We start from the raw sequence: 8,233 nt of genomic DNA, 5'->3' as shown, positions 1-8,233 counted from the left end.
CCTTTACCAGGATACAGGTTGGCTGGCAGCTTTTCGAGGAGCTCTTTGCGGTGTGGGGGAGTAGCCATGTATGTGAAAAACGGCATCCCATTTGAGTCAATTGATGTTTCAAAGTACTGCACTGAAAAGGTGTTTGAATGTTGTGCAGGTGTGGTTAAATTTAACGGAGCTAAACTTCTAACTGTTAAAGCTAGAGGAGGTTCTCGGTTCACTTTATAGGAAATACAAAAAGTTAGTTATATGTGGTGACTTCAATATTAATTGTATAAGTGATTGTGCAAGGAATAGGATGCTGGTAGACCTCTTTAATTCATATAATCTTATGCAAACCGTATTCTTTTCAACGAGAGTGCAAGGGAACAGAAGAACAACCATAGACAACATTTTTGTTCATTCCTCATTACTAGAAGGGCATTCTGTTAGCAAAAAGGTGAATGGCCATTCAGATCATGATGCACAAATTTTAACTTTAAAAGATTTTTGTGCTGCAACACGTGTTAAATATAGTCATCAGCTGTTCAGGAAAGCTGATCCATTTGCTGTAGAGACCTTTGTAAACCTTATAAAGGAACAAGAGTGGCAAGGTGTTTATAGCGCTGATACAGTAGACGATAAATATAATGCTTTTCTCAAGACTTTTCTCATGCTCTTTGAAAGTTGCTTTCCGTTAGAACGTTTAAAACAGGGTACAGCCTGGGTGGCTGACTAGAGGGGTAAGAATATCTTGTAATTATATCAAAACGTTAGAAACAGTCAAAATCTAAATGCGGCAGCCCATTACAAACAGTATTGTAAGGTGCTTAAAAATGTTATTAGGAAGGCAAAAAGTATGTGGTATGCAGATAGAATAGCTAAGTCTCAGGATAAAATTAAAACCATATGGTCAGTCATAAAGGAAGTTGCTGGTCTGCAGAGACAGGATATAGAATCAGTGCGTAGTGGGAATGTCCGTGTTACTGATAAGTCTCATATATATATATATATATACAGTATTTAATAATCACTTTCTGAATATAGCAGGTGAACTAAATAGATACCTAGTCCCAACAGGGAATCATATAGCGCTCTTAGAAAAAAGTGTTCCGAGACTGTTACCTGAAATGCTCCTCCATGATACTGACAAGAGGGAGATTGAGTTAATAATTAAATCACTAAAGACCAAGAACTCTCATGGATATGACGGGGTATCTAGCAGAATACTGAAGTATTGTTCTATGTATGTTAGCCAAGTTCTCAGCCATATCTGTAACTTTTCCTTTAGGAATGGTCGGCTTCCTGACCGATTAAAGTACTCGGTAGTGAAGCCACTTTATAAAAAGGGAGACACTGATAATGATTGACAATTTTAGACCTATTTCTATGCCATCGGTGTTTGCTAAAGTTATCGAGAAGGTTGCATATACAAGGTTACTGGAGCATTTAAATTCACATAATTTGCTGTCAAATGTTCAGTTTGGTTTTAGAAATGGTTTAACAACTGAAAATGCTATATTCTCTTTTCTCTGTGAGGTTTTGGACGGATTAAATAAAAGGTTGCGAACGCTAGGTGTTTTCTTTTATTTAACGAAGGCTTTTGACTGTGTTGACCACAAAATATTACTGCAGAAGTTGGACCATTATGGAGTAAGGGGAGTAGCTTACAATTGGTTCGCCTCTTACTTTAAGAAAAGAAAGCAGAGGGTAATTCTCCGCAATATTGAGAGTGGTAGTGATTTTCAGTCCCAATTGGGCACTGTTAAGTAGGGCGTTCCCCAAGGGTTGGTGCTGGGGCCACTGCTGTTTCTTATTTATATAAATGATATGCCTTCTAGTATTACAGGTGATTCGAAAATATTTCTGTTTGCTGATGACACCAGCTTGATAGTGAAGGATCTTGTGCGTGATATTGAAACATTATCAAATAATGTAGTTCATGAAATAAGTTCATGGCTTGTGGAAAATAATTTGATGCTAAATCACAGTAAGACTCAGTTTTCACAGTTTCTAACTCACAATTCAACAAGAACCGATATTTTGATCAGACAGAATAGGCATATTATAGTGAGACGGAACAGTTCAAGTTCCTAGGCGTTCGGATAGATAGTAAGCTGTTGTGGAAAGCCCATGTCCAGGATCTTGTTCAGAAGCTAAATGCTGCTTTATTTACCATTAGAACAGTATCTGAAATAAATGACACTTCAACACGAAAAGTAGTCTACTTCGCATATTTTCATACGCTTATGTCGTATGGTATTATTTTTTGGGGTAATTCTTCTGATTCAAAAAGGGTATTTTTCGCTCAGAAACGGGCTGTTCGAGCTATATGTGGTGTAAGTTCGAGAACGTCATGTCGACCCCTATTCAAAAATCTGGGAATTCTGACATTGCCCTCACAGTATATATTTTCTTTAATGTCGTTTGTTGTTAGCAATATTAGCCTATTCCCAAGAGTTAGCAGCTTTCACTCAGTTAATACTAGGCAGAAATCAAATCTGCATGTAGAATGCACTTCCTTGACTCTTGTGCAGAAAGGAGTGCTGCATTCTGCTGCATCCATTTTCAATAAGCTACCACAAGAACTCAAAAATCTTAGCAGTAGCCCAAACTCTTTTAAGTCTAAACTGAAGAGTTTCCTCGTGGCTCACTCCTTCTATTCTGTCGAGGAGCTCCTGGAAGAGCTAGCAAATTAAGCAAATTCCAGTGTTACATTGTTGATTTTCTTCATTTAAACTTACGACTTGTCACCTGAATATGTTTTTTTATATTTCATCTTATCTGTTTCTAATATCGTGTTATAATTTCATGTGTTGACTCGTTCCATGACCATGGAGACTTCTCCTTAATTTGGTCCCACGGAACAACAAATAAATAAATAAATAAATAAGAGTACGAGGGTGTGGAGATGTGAACGGCACGTTGCAAGGCATCCCAGATATGATCAACAATGTTCATGTCTGGGGAGTTCGGTGGCCATCGGAAGTGTTTAAGCTAAGAAGAATGTTACTGGAGCCACTCTGTAGCAATTCTCGACGTGTGGAGTGTCGCATTGTCCTGTTAGAATTGCCCAAGTCCATCGGAATGTACAATGCACACGAACGGATGCAGGTGATCAGATAGGGGGCTCACGTACATGTCACCTGTCAGGGTCGTATCTAGACGTATCAGGGATCCCATATCACTCCAACTGCACACGCCCCACACCACTACAGAGAGCCTCAACCAGCTAGAACAGTCCCCATCTGACATGCAGGATCCATGGATTCATGAGGTTGTCTCCATACCCGTACACGTCCATCCGCTCGATATAATTTGAAAACAGACTCGTCCGACCAGGCAACATGTTTCCAGTCATCAATAGTCCAATTTCGGTGTTGACGAGCCGAGACGAGGTGTAAAGCTTTGTGTTGTGCAGTCATCAAGGGTACAGGAGTGGGCTTTCGGCTCCGAAAGCCCATATAGATGTTGTTTCGTTGAATGGTTCGCATGCTGACACTTATTGATGGCCCAGCATTGAAATTTGCAGTAATTTGCGGAAGGGTTGCACTTCTGTCACACTGAACGATTCTCTTCAGTCGTCGTTTGTCTCGTTCTTCCAGGATCTTTTTCCGACCGCAGTGATGTCGGAGGTTTGATGTTTTACCGGATTCCTGATATTCACGGTACACTCGTGAAATTGTCGTAAGGGAAAATCCCCGCTTCATCGCTACCTCGGAGACGCTGTGTCCCGTCGCTCGTGCGCCGTCTGTAACACCACGTTCAAACTCACTTAAATCTTAATAAACTGCCATTGTAGCAACAGTAACCGATCTAAAATCTGCGCCAGGCACTTGTCTCACGTAGGCGTTGCCGACCGCAGCGCCGTATTCTACATCTACATCTACATTTATACTCCGCAAGCCACCCAACGGTGTGTAGCGGAGGGCACTTTACTGCATTACCTCCCTTTCCGGTTCCAGTCACGTATGGTTCGCGGGAAGAATGACTGCCGGAAAGCCCCCGTGCGCGCTCGAATCTCTCTGATTTTACATTGGTGACCTCCTTGGGAAGTATAAGTAGGGGGAAGCAATATATTCGATACCTCATCCAGAAACGCACCATCTCGAAACCTGGACAGCAAGCTACACCGCGATGCAGAGTGCCTCTCTTGCAGAGTCTGCCACTTGAGTTTGCTAAACATCTCTGTAGCGCTATCACGCTTACCAAATAACCCTGTGACGAAACGCGCCGCTCTTCTTTGGATCTTCTCTATGTCCTCTGTCAACCCGACCTGGTACGGATCCCACACTGATGTGCAATACTGATGAGTGTTTTGTAAGCCATCTCCTTTGTTGATGGACTGCATTTTCTAAGGACTCTCCCAATGAATCTCAACCTGGTACCCGCCTTACCAACGATTAATTGTATATGATCATTCCACTTCAAATCGATTCGTACGCATACTCCCAGATATTTTACAGAAGTAACTGCTACCAGTGTTTGTTCCGCTATCATATAATCATACAATAAAGAATCCTTCTTTCTATGTACTGGCAATACATTACATTTGTCTGTGTTAAGGGTCAGTTGCCACTCCCTACACCAAGTGCCTATCCGCTGCAGATCTTCCTGCATTTTGCTGCAATTTTCTAATGCTGCAACTTCTCTGTATACTACAGCATCATCCGCGTAAAGCCGCATGGAACTTCCGACACTATCTACTAGGTCATTTATGTATATGTGAAAAGCAATGATCCCATAACACTCCCCTGTGGCACGCTAGAGGTTACTTTAACGTCTGTAGACGTCTCTCCATTGAGAACAACATGCTGATATTCCGTAGGCTCTTACTTTGTTTATCAGGCGACAGTGCGGAACCGTGTCGAACGCCTTCCGGAAGTCAAGGAAAACGGCATCTATTTGGGAGCCTGTATCTAATATTTTCTGGGTCTCGTGAACAAATAAAGCGAGTTGGGTCTCACACGATCGCTGTTTCCGGAATCCATGTTGATTCCTACAGAGTAGATTCTGGGTTTCCAGAAATGAAATGATACGCGAGCAAAAAACATGTTCTAAAATTCTACAACAGATCGATGTCAGGGATATAGGCCTATAGTTTTGCGCATCTGCTCGACGACCCTTCTTGAAGACTGGGACTACCTGTGCTCTTTTCCAATCATTTGGAACCTTCCGTTCCTCTAGAGGCTTGCGGTACACGGCTGTTAGAAGGGGGGCAAGTTCTTTCTCGTACTCTGGGTAGAATCGAATTGGTATCCCGTCAGGTCCAATGGACTATCCTCTGTTGAGTGATTCCAGTTGCTTTTCTATTCCTTGGACACTTATTTCGATGTCAGCCATTTTTTCGTTTGTGCGAGGATTTAGAGAAGGAACTGCAGTCGGTCTTCCTCTGTGAAACAGCTTTGGAAAAAGGTGTTTAGTATTTCAGCTTTACGCGTGTCATCCTCTGTTTCAATTCCATCATCATCCCAGAGTGTCTGGATATGCCTGTTTGCATATCTCTGTATTTGAATACGCATGCCTATACTAGTTTCTTTGGCGCTTCAGTGTAATCAGCGTCAGTTGTTCTCATAGAGAGTGCTCAGCTTTTGGCTCGGATTCGATCCTTACTATCGTCTCATGTCCAGTTTTTGTGTCGGCTTCTTCGGTTGGTCTTACTGGCTCACTTAAATTCTAATTAACTGGGAAACGGCGCCACGTATCAAATTTCTTTCTTAACAATTATTTATTATCATAACCTACCCTGCAATACTCTTACAAGCTTTTCAGACTGTTTCAGCCCGTCCTGTAAACTGTAAAAGCTAATGGTCATACAGGGTGTTGGGAAATTCCCGTTACAAACTTCTACGACTTGTAGAGGCGACTGAGTACATAACATTTTCAATAGGAAACAATGTCAGGAAACGTGCCGTTTCCGTTCTACGACGGTATTAATTCGGATGTTTAACTCATCCACTTCTGCTTGAGTAATTGAATTAGGCGTGACGCAGTACAGTCGTTAGGAAACAATTGGAAAGGAAACGTTACGAAACGTCCTTTTCTCACTTAAGCATATTTGTTTGTATAAACCCTTAAACATTACGTGTGTACGTTGTGCAAAAAAATAACCCTGCATACTGTACCTACAGAACAGTACTGATGAACTACAACAGCGGCTCGATGTGGCGACCACCAACATTGTTACAGGCATTGTACCTTCGGAGCATGATCTGGTACACACTCTCCATCCCACCTGGTGTTTCTTCAGTTTCTAGTGCAGCGGCCGGGACTCGGGTCAGAAAATCTTCCCCTGACTCTACAGGACATCTCTAAATTAAACTTTGTATACAATCCTACAAGAAGTAGTCCATAGGAGATAAATCCGGCGGTTGCAGTGGCCACACTTGAACCACCTCGGCCTAACCATTTTTTACCGTATCTTCTGTTGAGACGTCTCCGAACCACATGTGAGAAGTGAGGTGGTGGACTATCATGCTGGAATTACGGACATTCAGTGGCACCGCTTCCAAGAACGGGTCCAATACGTTCTGTGGGAAGATCAAGAACGCGGGACCAGTTAACTTGAGTGAAAGAAGACACGGCACAATCACATCACCGTCTAGAACACCTGCCCACACGTTAATATCAAACCGATCTGAAATCCCTGAACAAGCGTGGTGCGAGGGTTTTCGTCTGCCTAGACACGGTTGTTTCCCGAACTCAGAATACAGTCCATATAAAACTTACATTCGTATGTGAAGTCGACGTGGAAGCAAGGATGTGTCGATGCAGCGGTGCAGGAACCACTTGCAGTAGGCAACGTGTTGCGGAAAATCGGCTGGACCCATTTTGTGTACCCTTTGTAAGTGGTATGGATGTAGTTGTTACTCACGCAGAACGTCCCAGACGATATTGTGACTAATACCCATTGCACGCCCAATTGTTCGAGTACTCGTTGACGTGTTCTCCTCACGAAATGCACTATATCATCTTCAAATTCGGGTGTATGGCGTTACCGTGGAGCACCACAGACCTGCCTCCTCACGGTGAAGGTAGCAATTTCTCGGAGCCGCTGCGTAACTTGGGCAAAAAGATTGTGCCACGGTGTACTACGTTACCGAAAACGTTCGTGATGCAGCCGACTAGCAGCTCTGCCGTTCGAGCTTTGCCATACAGAAGGAGCATGTCTATGTGTTCCGGAAACGTGTTCCGAACCACGTTTACTGTACCGGAGGCGCACAGGCATTGAACAGGTCGCTAAAAAGCAAGGCAGCCTTTAAGTGACATCAGGTCACCATCTGATGCAGTATACGTCATCCTCTCTATACTATTCTACACAAGGACGAGGAGCTCTGAGACATCTCTTTTTCCCTCAGCAGACGTGGACGCGTTACACAGCTGAATTGAAGTCGTCGTAGAACGGAAACTGTGCATTTCCAGACGTGGGTTCATATTCAGAATATTATGTACTCAACCCCTCTGCAAGTCCTAGAAGTTCGTAACGGGATTATCCAAACACCATGTATAATACTCCCTTGGGACTCACCCGAAGTTACACTACTGGCCATTAAAATTGCTATACCAAGAAGAAATGCAGATGATAAACGGGTAATCATTGGACAAATATATTATACTAGATCTGACATGTGATTACATTTTTACGCAATTTGGGTGCATAGATCATGAGAAATCAGTACTCAGAACAACCACCTCTGGCATTAATAACGGCCTTGATACGCCTGGGCATTGAGTCAAACAGAGCTTGGATGGCGTGTACAGGCACAGCTGCCCATACAGCTTCAACACGATGCCACAGTTCATCAAGAGTAGTGACTGGCGTATTGTGACAAACCAGTTACTCGGCCACCATTGACCAGACGTTTTCAGTTGGTGAGAGATCTGAAGAATGTGCTGGCCAGGGCAGCACATCTGTATCCAGAAAGGCCCTTACAGGACCTTCAACATGCGGACGTGCATTATACTGCTGAAATTTGCTTACAATTTGCGTTCACCGCGATGTCGCCAAACACGGATGCGACCATCATGATACTGTAAACAGAACCTGGATTCATCCGAAGAAATGACGTTTTGCCATTCGCGCACCCAGGTTCGTCGTTGTGTACACCATCGGAGGCGCTCCTGTCTCTGATGCAGCGTCAAGGGTAACCGCAGCCACGGTCTCCGAGCTGATAGTCGATGCTGCTGCAAACGTCATCGAACTGTTCGTGTAGATGGTTGTTGTCTTACAAACGTCCCCATCTGATGACTCAGGGATCGAGAC

Source organism: Schistocerca americana, chromosome 3 (genome assembly GCF_021461395.2).
Source record: "Schistocerca americana isolate TAMUIC-IGC-003095 chromosome 3, iqSchAmer2.1, whole genome shotgun sequence".
In the NCBI taxonomy this organism is placed as follows: Eukaryota; Metazoa; Arthropoda; class Insecta; order Orthoptera; family Acrididae; genus Schistocerca; species Schistocerca americana.
Note: the sequence above shows the minus strand (reverse complement) of the source record.